General features: G+C 42.2%; 1 protein-coding gene across 6 annotated transcripts in view; it reads right to left on the bottom strand.

Moving 5' to 3' along the window:
* CLNK (cytokine dependent hematopoietic cell linker) overlaps positions 1–12,462 on the bottom strand; it is a 153,912-nt gene extending 141,450 nt beyond the window's left edge. For 2 of the 6 annotated variants that reach the window (XM_070506223.1, XM_070506226.1), the window contains exons 1-2: positions 12,196–12,462; positions 6,652–6,812 (exon numbers count right to left, since the gene is read on the bottom strand). The gene's annotated coding sequence lies outside the window, so the exon portion shown is untranslated. The remainder of the gene's footprint in view (positions 1–6,651; positions 6,813–12,195) is intronic. The other 4 variants (XM_070506224.1, XM_070506225.1, XM_070506222.1 and 1 more) reach the window with 4 other exon arrangements.
* Between the last annotated feature and the right edge of the window lie 227 nt (positions 12,463–12,689).

Here is a 12,689-nt window from a genome sequence, read left to right as displayed (position 1 = left end):
TGTGCCCAAGATCCCTTATCTGCAATAAGAGCCCAGATCCACAGGACTCAAAAATTCCATTTCCTAGCCAGTCACTAAACTGCACCCCACTGAGCTTTAGGCACTTCTAGATCATTCTGCCATCCATCTGTCCATCCATTCATCCACCCATCTATCCAACTGCCATTTACTGAAAACTTACTTGGTACAACTATTGTGGCCAATAAGACACAGCCCCTGCCCTCAAGGCACTCCTAAAGCTCAGTATGATACAGATTCTGCATCCCACTATGACGGCTGTTATCAAAGGGCTTTGTAAAAACAGATGCATAAGAAACAAAACAAAACAAATCCAAGTTCTGCCTTGGAGAGCCAGGGGAATCTTCATAAAGGAGAGAATACTTGAGCTGGGTCTTGCAGAATAAGTCTGTGTCTTCTGGGCTTAGAATTAGGAAAGGTGTTCTGGGCAGGTGGAGTGCTAGGTGCAAAGGTGTGAAGATGTTAGATTGCATAGTGTGCCCGAGAGGCTTTGTACAGCCTGGTGGGACCACAGAGGTCAGCAGCTTGATGTTGGTCATATGTGAAAATGAATTTTTTAAGTTTTCAAGACTATCAAGTATCACGCATGAGAAAAGAAGAGATTTGGACTTGAGCTGTGTGCTCTTGGACCAGTAACTGCAGGAAAGTGACTAAAGAACTAGGACTGACTCCAGGTCCTCAGACGCCACGTGTATTACCCCACAGCCACATCCTCCATCTGATGCTTCTAGGTCAGTGAATGACAGCAGGGAAAGGGGAGGTGGCTATTAGGCTCTCGTTCACCGATAGTCCTCTCTGGATGCTGTGTGAAGTGTCTAGTTCATGGCCTCTTTGGAAGTTGTCTCTTCCATAGTGGTGGGGAAGAGAACTCAAATATATTCGTCAATATAATACAAACAATGCACATCAAATGCTGGGAGATTCTTGGACTGGAAATTGAGGGACTCCGTTCAGTTCCAGTGCTGTCATTAACTAGCTGTGTGACATTGTGGGAGCACTTCATCTCTCCTCATTTATAAATAATGATGTCCTTATCTTTCTTTTACTGTATTGTTTTAAGTGTGAAATAAGCTGATGCATCTGAAAATGTCTTGCAAACTATAAAATGTTATGGAAATATGAATATACAATTACTTGCATAACAGTGTAAGGTTTGCAAGTTGCTTTAACATCAGTCATGTTATGTTTGGGTATCTAGGGTTATCGACACTGAGTTTTAGATTATATCAATATTTAAAGGAATTAAATTACTTGATTATGGTCATGCAGGACAAATTTGTATTGCCCTTCCCCACTTTGAGAGCATCTACCACTTAAATATCTTGCTTATACAATCGCTTCATTCCTCTGAGTGCATTAACCGGCAGTGCTGAAGGAGCGCTGACAGGGGATAAAATAAGTTGATCGTTATGGAGGGCTCCATATGCTCCTGGCCCGCGGCTAGCTCTTACAGACGGGGTGAAGGGCTCACAAGGTGCAGGGCTGTCCCCTCCAAGGCAGTAAGCCTTGGATCCGAGGCCTGGGGAGGTGGTCAGGGAAGCTGCCTTTCAGGCCTGCTCCCATGGTAGACTGTGCAGCATTGAACAGAACACTGGGACATTCTGGGCTTCAATTTTTTCGCCTGAAAAACGAGCAGGTTGGGCCCAATACATCTCTTCCAGCTCAAAGATTTCATTAAAAAGTACTATTTAAAAAACTACAATTCATCCATATTTGATGACAAAAAGTGGTTTCAAAAAGTTGAGAAATCTGTTATTATGTTTCTTACACTTTATTGTCTTCCCTAATAGAACTCCCTCCATAGCGCTAACACAGAGGACAACAGGGAGGGGCGGGAGGGGCCTGCGAGGAATCCTTAACTTTTGCCTTATATGTAAACCTTTGTAAGTTATTTGATTTGTAACATCAACACTTATTAGGTTTGTATATTAAAATCTTAATAAAAGTTCACAAAGATATTTTACTATTGGCTTTGGAGAGACGTGAGCAATCTATTGTACGAAAGGAATTTTAAAATGTCATGAAGACAGCCCAAACTTTTCTGGAATTTAAAAAGCAAAATTTGGGGGCTTAGTGACCCACCTTGGCGTCTGAATCAGCCAAGTGGTGTCATCAGCATGACAGAATGGATGGCACTCTACAAGGCCAGCATCGCTTTGCCCTACTCAGAATGTTGATGACCCTTGTGAGAGCGCCACAGTCTTATCTGATCTTAGTCATTTTGTAAAGGATGTGGCGAGCACGAGCCATGGTGAGTCAGACAGGAAGAATTTCACATCCATAGGGTTATGAAGCCAATGTGCTAGAGAAAGACAGGGCCCCTCCCTTCCTGACGTGTATTTTCAAAAAGAATAGAATGGACATCAAACACCTGCCATGTCTCCCCTGTCGCTGCCACAGTAACTGAATATGATCCATATTTCATTCTGCTTTTACTTTATTTTTTCATTTTTTTATATATATATTTTTTTCTGCTTTATCTCCCCAAACCCACCCCTGTACACAGTTGTATATCTTAGTTGCAGGTCCTTCTAGTTGTGGGATATGGGACGCTGCCTCAACGTGGCCTGATGAGCGGTGCCATGTCCGTGCCCAGGATCCGAACCCTGGGCCGCCGCAGTGGAGCACGCGAACTTAACCACTCAGCCACGGAGCCGGCCCCACTATTTTATTTTTTTTTGAGGAAGATTAGCCCTGAGCTAACATCTGCCACCAACCCTCCTCTTTTTGCCGAAGAAGATTGGCCCTGAGCTAACATCTGTGCCCATCTTCCTCTACTTTATATGTGGGACGCTGCCACAGCATGGCTTGATAATTGGTGGGTAGGTCCATGCCTGGGATCTGAACCAGAGAATTCTGGGCTGCCAAAGCAGAGCACGTGAACTTAACCACTGCGCCACTGGGCCAGCCCCTCATTCTGATTTTATACACAACCAAATGGACATTTGCAGACATTTAGTAACCTGCTCTCCATCCCATCTATAATAATCTGATATTGCAAACCATTGGCCTTGACACTTTTTAGTTAGTGTTGGGACAGCTGTCTACCTGTCCTGAGCCTCAGTTTGCTTATCTGTAAAATGAGGGTAACACAGCAGCTTTCTGCAAGGCTCTGCTGTGGATTAGATGAGAACATAGGGTATCTAAGACATGGAGAAATAGTGATGAACATTAACTTGAACTTTAATTAAACGCCCTTTATCACTGTTAGGTTTTAGTCTCCAGAAATGAGAAGCACTTATCTGCGGTGAGTGACCAGCAGTGGGGCAGGCGTGGATTCTCACACCTGTCTGCCCTTTAGAATTACCTGGAGAGCTTTAAAAAGGACTGACACCCCAGAAGGCTTGGTTCAGTTGTTTCTGGGTGGAGCCCAGGTCTTGATAGTTTTTCAACGCTGCATGTACTCTGATGGGCTGTGAGACAGGAGGAAGGGGACCTGAGAGCACCAGTCCACGCTCATCTCTGTCTGCCCAGCTCCACTCACTGACATCTTCTCGTTCTCTGAGAAAGGATCAAACAATCACACTTTCGTTCACCCTGCTGTCCCAAATTTGCCCTAAACGGAAATACAGGAACTGCCGCTGCTCATAAAGAATCCTCCATATGTTTAGTTATTTCTGAGTTAATTTGCAGTGAAACATTTAGGAAAAATCCACCACATCCAAACGTTTATGACATAGATGAGAGTGAGAGAGGCTTCGAATCTCAGCGAGCAGTGATTTCTCTGTTGGATCTTGCCTACAGAAAACGAGTAAGTAAAGTCCAGGCTCACACGACTGTCGTATGAGGTGGAATTGGTTCACATATCCTGCAAACATTTAATGAAGGCCTACTATGTGCTGGGCACCATCCAGAGAGAGGAATTAGAGGCCACCCAGCAAGGCCCTGCTCTCAGAGCGCGAATCTGTGTTCTCCGGGGTGCTGTAAACGATCGTGATGGAGTGAGATTAAAATGTGGCTATAAATACCAGTGCTCCTCTGGCTTTGACTCAGGGACCTCGAGGGGCTGCAGCAACCCAGCCATAGGGAAAATCTCATCGTGTTTTGTACACTCACTTTCTATAGGAACCGGGGCATTTCTTTCAGCTTCTCTTCTTAGTTAGCCACAGAAATAAAGCCTGAGCACCGCTTTTGCTGTCAAAGGGAAGTGACGCTCAGGCGCCATCTGTCAGTCACAGCAGGGCACCTGGTGCAAACGGCACTAATCTGTCCAGAGTTGGCGCTGCCGTGGGGATGCTGGCAGGAGCACTCCGGGGTCCCAAGAGGAGACTGAGCTCTGTTCGCAGGGCCTACGGTCAGCGGGAGACCAGGCAGGAGGAGACCCTGGGTCCTCGGGGAGGCCACAGGGAGAGGCCAGCTCTTTTCATGATGCCTGTTTATTTCTCCAACAAGGGAAAATGCCGACTGTGGTAAACATTAGACGCCAATGCAAATAGAACCATAAATGCCAACCTGGGCACTAAAATTATCTGACTGTATGCTAGGCTCTAAAGCATAGGCAAAAGAGCCAGAATACGCTTGTAATTAATTTATTTTGGCTTAGAAATCTATGCTTTCCTTTCAGTAGTAGAGTTCTCATGGGATTTACAGACCCCCCCCTAAGAGGCTAGAGTTCCTTGGGGGTCCAAAATGAACCCCAGTTTGAGAAACACTGCTCTATCTTATGTTGCCTCCCTGTAAGGCTCATTTCCCTCCCCTCACGATATAAAGAGGGCTGTGCCAGAGGGGCGCACAGCATTGCTGGGGTCCTGAGAATAAAGAGGTTGCTGCTCCAACCATCCATTTTGGCCAAATAATCCTACAGTTTTGGAAGTGATGGTCCCAGTGATTATATTTGATTAGGTCTCTAACTACTTTGTGGGTTGAAAAGCTCTGTGTCAAGATACTGGACTTGATGTTTCAAACACAGGACTATTTCAGAAAACCAAACAAAAGAAAACAAGGCTTTATAGATGAGCGCATGCTTAAGATTTCCAAACAACATACTCAGATTTGGACATTCAAACCAGAATGGCTGCTTCTGAGCGTGGAACCCCCCTGGGGTGTCAGGGACTGTGTTAGGGAGGAAAGGCTTGTTTTATAAATAGATTGGATTTTGGTGTGGATCTTAATCCGAAAATAATTAATACCCTTATGGTATCATAAGCAGTTTAAACAACTGGAAATATGTAAAGCAACACATCACATTTCCTTGTTATCCTGGAGAACTCTTGTTCTCCGCAGGGAATTCACCAGTGCTACCAAACCGAGCTTGTGAAGAGACATTTTATCATAAATATTTCTGCTACATTTCACCTGATGCAAAATTAATATTTCATGAAGGGAAAACAATGCTTTTACAGTAAAGAAGTGTTTTTGCTCTCAAACCTTTCACACTTAGTCCTCGAAGATAAAGCTTATAAAAATACTAGCCTCTGTTTATTTTAAAATTTAAGAAACGTCATTCTAATAATGACAATGTACCTGAAAAGATCTAGGAAAGGACCAGAAGGCAACTAGGAATTCCGGCAGAAAATATTAGGACCAGTCAGGAAGGTGAGATGTAGCTGCATTGCTAAAACTGGGTCAGGGCTGGCAGAGCGGGTCTAAATTAAGGCTTGCTGCTTTTTCTCATTAAAACAGGAACACCAGAAAAGGACCGAATATACGATGCGTACAACATACATCTGATTCTCTCCACAGTCACGTCCCACACATCCAAAATGAGGAATGCTATTAGCAGATGAGGAAGGAAGTGGTGTGTGTACATTTGGGGAAGCGGGGGCTGGGGTGTGTGTGTGTGTGTGTGTCTGTGTGTACGTGTGCAAGCACACGCATGAACTTTGAGTAAACATGTTAAAACCAAAATTTCTCAGATGCACAATTATATGCAATTTTTCTCTGTTTTCCTATCAAAAATGAGAAAGCTACAATTTAGAGATGCTCCTACTTAGAGGAAGATGTATGCTGATTTGATTTGTAATTCTATACCCTGGTCAGGGCAATCAGCTAAATTTAATTAAATGTAACATTTAATTTTATTGGATTTCCAATGAATAGGGGCATTTGAAGTCAAATAGATTGTTATTATAGATTTTTTTTTGAGGAATAAGGGAGTCTGCTCTCCTAGTTTTTCTGCTGTTAAGTATGGGCATATTTTTAAAAAAGATTTTGCAACTGTCTTGGTAACAAGTAACTTCCCTGAAGTGTCTCAAGGCAACGTGCATGTGCATCCATTTTTTATTTAAATGTTCTTGAAAACACCCTTAATGAACTGATGCAATGGGTAGTTTTGGAATTTATTAATCCTCCTGCTTTTTGTATTCAGAAGCCAACTCCTTTTCTCTTCTGCAGAAAGGACTCCTTCCTTCAGTGGTAAGGTTTTTTCTCTCCCCTTTTTTTCCATTTTGTGGTAAAGAGCATCTTTCTTGATCTTCTCTTTTTCTCATTCACTCTTTCTTTTCTCATATTCCTTCCCTCCTTCTGTCCTCTTTCCTTCCTTCACCTCCTCTTCCTCCTGTCTCTAATCTTCCCTCTTTCTGCTCTCTTATCATTAAACTTATTTTACTATGCAGATAAAATGAAACTGTAGCAAAAAAAAGTAGATTATCAAGAGCCTAATTAGATGTTTCCTTATTTTTTTGGAAGGTTTACCTGTTCTCCTTGCCCTGTTTCCCTTTAGCTCTCATAAATGATGGCAGGATCAGACTGGTTAGGGTCAGGTCCTGCCAGGCCCAGATGAATCAGAACATCCCCAACTGTGATGGACTTTCCATTGAAGGATTAATGCATTGGGGCAGTACCGAAGGGAAATTCTAGGGAAAAAAAAGATATAAGAAAATAAACCAAGATTCAGGGATTGCTATATATACATATCTTACAACTTACAGGCTGACCCTGGTGTGAAGACAGGTCTGGCCAGCCCTACCTCCCCCATGGACATCTTAAGACCAGTGTGAAAGCACTGTTGTTCTTAAAACAGTCATTTAGTAAGCACTTGCTGTATGCTGATGATTTTCTGAGGAGCTGTTATTGATAAGAAGGGCCTTAAAGAAGTTTGAGAGAAACTTAAAATCCAAAGAAGGAGCACTAAAATAATCTAATCAAGACTGGGCTAAAAGTAATGTAATTTATAATAATCATAACGATAATAATGATACCATTAACTGAATGCCAGAACCCTATGTAGGACATCTTGTTTAATTTAGATTCCATTGTACGGCAACAATCCAAATGACCCAGATTTTTCAATATTGAACAATTCTGTCATTTGTTCAGTGAGAGTCCTCTCGAGCCAAATCTGTCTACCGAACAAATGCACAGTATGGACTCAGATGAGATCATCTCCTCGTTTGTAACTACAAGTGCATTTAGAACTTAATTCCTGAATTGAACTTCTTCCACACCATTGATTCTTGCTTTGTCCCTCTTTTTCATCTGGGATCAGTCACCCAGCAAGAGGTGAGGCAGGTCTCTAAGGCCAGGTATGCTGAACTGTACAGCGAATTTTATAACTTGAGACTCAGTATCACTATTCTAAAAAATGGGGATACACACACACTCATCCTCCTTTGCTCAGAGGATGGTTTTAAAGACCAAATGGGATCGTGGAAGTGAAAGAATTTTGTAAACTACGAACTGTTATGCGAGATAGCTCAACAGGTAATTATTGAGCAATTTCTGTGTATCAATACCATGAAGGACCCTGAGGATTTGAAATTGCCAAGGGAAGAGTTCTAAAGGAATTTTTATCATTTTTTCATTAAATCTTAATGTTTTCAGAGGATCAGTACACTTGGGAAGTTGTAAGATACTACCAAGGCTTTGATAGATGAATGATTAAAACAAATAGGAAAATGAAGAAATTAGCTTTCTGTGGAAATCATCTTAAAATAGGACTTATTTAGATCAAAATTCTTAAAAATGGAGAAAAGGCCAAGGAATTTAATGACAGTTTGTCTGAACATAAAATAAACTCATGATAATTATGCTACAAATGATTATATTGCCACTATCATTTACTTTGCACTTAATAATTGCTAGGCACTACAATATGTAATTTATACACATTGTATTTCATGTCTTGCCACAAATCCAGAAGGTAGGTATTGCAATTCCATTTTATAAAGGATAACCTGAGCTCTGAGAGGCTAAATAACTTGCCTAAAATCATACTGCTGGGAACTATTAGTCTGAATTCAACCCAGATTATCTATTTCTCAAAGAGTGGATGGAGCAGTGTAGTAGAAAGAGCTTCAGAGTTGGAGTTTGGGTAAGGAGAGTGTGGAGAATGCTCCGAGAGATGGAGCTGGTCAGGAGATGCCTAGACTTGCCCAGGGTGACCTGACTTATGAATATTCATAGGTACTCATGAGGCAGACTGGCTCTCAGGTGCCTATCAAGACGTTGGACCATCAATAGCTTGGTGAATCCAGCATTGCAAGAACTCTGACTTTGTGCTCACCAACCTACCTTCTGACAGTAACTTGTTTTCCTGTGCAGATTGCCTCCTGTGAGGGAACTTACAACTTGAGTACATTCTTAATAATCGAACAAAGTCACAGAAGATGGATGTATGGGCCAGAATGCCAGAGTGAGATAACCCCTTAAGCCCTAGCAACTCTGAGGGCCTTGGATGAAATTAGCCTTCTGCCTCTGCAAAGCTGATGACCAAATGCAGGTCCTTAGGGCCTCCACAAAGCTTCAACCCTCTCAGAGTTTGGGCCTGGGCTATTAGCCACTCCTCATCTTTATCTCACACTAAATCCAATAGGGAACCCACTGCAATGAAAGGCTGTGCCCTAAAGCACGTGGATATTGAATTCCCATGCTGTGTCTGGACCTTTTGGCTCATCTTAGGTGTTTGGGAAATTGTGTTGCAGTTAGCAACACCAATGGAATAATCATAATAAAAATTCACACACATGTTTTTCTATGGCTCGTAGTATATCTAGGAGGTCCTAAGATGGTGTTGGTTAGCTTGAAAGAAAGCAATGCTGTGATCATGACCCTGAACATATCCAGCAGGGCACCGATGGAGCACAAGGCAGAGAGAAGGAGCCTGGGATTCAGGTAGACCTGGGTCCCATTTCTGACTTTCTTTCTTATCCACTATATGAAATGGAGAAGGTATGGAGTCTCTCTGAACCTCGGTATCCTCTTCTATAGAGTAAGAATAGGTATACTTACTAAAAAAGAAAGAGAAGCAATCAGTATTTATTGTCCACATATAGCAGGCACTCAAATGGCAATCTATAAGTCATTACTATTTAGAGGACATGATTAAAAGTAAGCTGAACAATCATGACGATATCCCAAAGTATTTGGTCCACAAGGGTAACAAAAATAAACAAAAACCACAAAAAATCCCATAATGCTTTTTTCCACAACTCTGTTTTTCAAGGTTATTTTTCTTTGTTAGCTTACTGATAACTGACCTATTTAACGTGACGTTTCTCAGTCTTATTGATAACCTACTTTGCAAAATCACTAGAAATTTTGGCTCAGTCTGTTAAAAATCTTAAGTCTAATTTAGACTCAGTACTTATTTCTGTTTAATAATTTAATCCCTTCAAACATTCTATCTTTCTCATGCTAGGACATGTCGTCAATAGCCTGGAGGAACTCTCTAGAACTCAGGTCTTGGTAGATCTTAGCAATTGCTTCTGAGGGTGGATATAATTGCTTTATGTAGTGGTATTCACCAAAGGATACTTCTAGATTTAGCTCTGCCACTCTCCATGTGACTTTGGTAACAACACTGCACGGCTGCCCTTTATCCATTTCCTGAATGTCTCTTCTGTGTCAGACTCTGTATGTATATTCGCTCTCATCCTCATAGCAACCCACAAAATGTATTTATTCTACCCAGTTTCAAGTTACAAAATGCCAATAGCTAGCCAAAGCTCAGAGAGGTTAAGCTACTTACCCAAAGACACATAATTAAGTTACACGCTACGTTTATGTTCAGTTTTGACTGATCTCAAAGCCTCCTGTCTTTCTGTCTCACTATGCTTTCCATCCTCATCAACTTCTCTGAGCCTCACTTTCAACATCTGTTAAATGGCCTAATATTGCCCTGCCTACTTCATTAAGTTATTAAGATCATTAAATGAGAAAATGTGTCTGAAAGCTCTGCAGATTGTACAAAGCTATGCAACTGGGGTATATTACTATTCTCCAATGAGATTATTAAAATAAGATATTCATAAATTTATCTCTATTAATAAATTCCATGATGATTGTGGACATCTTTTAGGGATAAGGCCAGAGCTGATCTGGGGTGAGGAAAGGAGAGTAATGGAGAAAGAGCCACATTTATTGAGTACATACTAAGCGTTAAGTATGTACCATATTTCATTTAATATAAATATCATATTACTGAGGCTAAATAGTTGTCAATACAAGTGTTATGTGATCTTGCTCCATTGTAAAGATGCAGGAATTGAGGACCAGTGGGGATAAAGTAACACGCCTGGTCCAAGCAGCAGAGTTTTGATCCTGACCAACTTGGTCAGATGTTAAATCCTATAGCTTTTCCAAGACAGCACTTGACTCATGGCAAAGTGAGCTAGAAACAGAGTCCCCTGGTGTTAAGGCCAGCACTATGACCTTCGGTTTTAAAATGGTCTTGTTCCTGGAGTCATCTGAGAGGGCCCTTTGGAGAGAAGAAAGAGGCATATCACTCTTAAGATAGCTGGTGTCAAAGACTACTCCAGGAATGGATTCAAGACGAACTCTATGAAGCCGACAAGGAACGCTGGCCACCATTCCTACCAGTTAGCTCAGGGGCAAATCAGTGTAGTTTTGAGTTACTGACTTTAGTGACTGGACAACCTTGAACATTTACTTGGACCACTCAAGCTCTTCATCTGTAAACAGAGGAAAGTAATGCCTAACTCTCAAAGTTGGATATAAGGATTAAGTGAGTTAATGCATATAGACTGCCCAGCAAGAGATGGGAGTTAAATGGATGCCAGTTGCCCCTCCTGCCTATCCAGGGCAAATTTTATCTTAAGTTTCTCAGAGGATTTCTGAAGCTTTCTCTTTGCTCTGGTAGACCTCCAATTAGCCTGACCTACCATTGTCTTCCTGATTTTTTTTCTTTTTTTAAAGATTGGCCCTGAGCTAACATCTATTGCCAATCCTTTTCTTTTCCTTCTCCTCCCCAAAGGCTTACTTAGTACTTAGTTGTATATTTTAGTTGTAGGTCCTTCTAGTTCTGCTATGTGGGACGCTGCCTCAGCATAGCTTGATGAGTGGCACCACGTCCACATCCAGGATCCGAACCAGCGAAAGCCTGGTCCGCCGAAACAGAGCGCGTAAACTTAACCACTGGGCCACAGGGCCAGCCCCCCTGATTTTTGAAATAACCATTTCCTGTGGTTTGAGTGGCCCCTGGGAATCCAAAGGAACAGCATCATTGAGAGGCCATTCCACTACATAGACAAAGAGGCTAATCAGGTAAGTAACATCGGCACAAAGTAGTAAAATCAGTATTGGTAAAGTTCAGCCACATCAGTATCTTTCAAAGTATAGAGACTTTGATCACACTTATACTCTCATCTGTCTCACTCCAATTTATTTTCTGTTTGTTCTTTCCAAGAAAAACCTGCAGAGATGCCTCCTGGTGCCCTTAGAGGGTAATCATTTTATGCCAACTTTACTCACTCTCAGGCTCCTCATCCTGTGAGTGGAAGGACGTTCTGCAAGATTCCAAAGTCACACCAAAGCAGAAAGAAAACCATTTGAAATTAGAAAATTTAAAAAATATATATCCACAGGGGCTGCAGGATTTAACTTCTACATTCAACGGCCTACTTTGAATTGAGGCTGCCTTTCTACGGAGCTGTCCTTATGAAGGTCAGCCAAAGAAGCCAGCAACTGGCCTGGCCTGGCCTGGCCTTTGGATTTCAGTAGCAAACAGTCAGGGAGTCCCAGCTTCAGGAAGAGAAGATTGAAAACATTTAGTCTTTTAATTTTTTATGGGTAGGTATCTTGATTCTTTCCTCCAGCAGAATGAAGGGATCTTTAAAAACTGAGTTAAGGGAGCTGACTTTCTTTACGCTGTTTGACGCTTTACAGAAGGCCCAATAGTCCACGTTAGAAAAACCTTTTTTGCTTGGTATCAGCTCTTTCCTACTGATCATTTAGGACAGTGAGATGACCACTCAGATGGAGCTGGCCTACTTAGTTTACCTGAACAGCGTGGGGACCTCAAAAGGCCCTGTGCTGAGATGTCGGTCTCCTGCATGGGGGGCTGTGTCGGCATCGCGGGGAGCGCCAGGAGCTGGTAATCCGTAAGGTAGCGGGTCGAATTATTCTCAATGCTGAGCAGTGTCTTTTAGCAGAAAGCTCCTCCTAGGTCTGTTTTAGGTTTGGTTTCCTGTGAAATGCAGCCACAGACCTAAGGTGGTATGACCTTGTGCTGGCGGGACTTCCTCTTCGTGAGTTGAAATGCATGCAATAAACGAAGCTGTAAGAGGCTGAGGGCTCCGAACCCAAAGGGAGTGTCCTTAAAGTCACACAGTGTCCTTATGCCACACTTCGCAACTACGAGAACACACTAAAACAGATTGCTGAGCAACATTTGAGCCTATGGCTTTTGCTAGTCTTGTTTCACATGCACACCAAGCACTTGTGACTTGATGTTGTCAGTGGTTTCCTGAGACCACCCGAGACACATGGACCAA

Source organism: Equus asinus, chromosome 3, assembly GCF_041296235.1.
Source record: "Equus asinus isolate D_3611 breed Donkey chromosome 3, EquAss-T2T_v2, whole genome shotgun sequence".
In the NCBI taxonomy this organism is placed as follows: Eukaryota; Metazoa; Chordata; class Mammalia; order Perissodactyla; family Equidae; genus Equus; species Equus asinus.
Note: the sequence above shows the minus strand (reverse complement) of the source record. Positions and strands in the feature narration are given on the sequence as shown.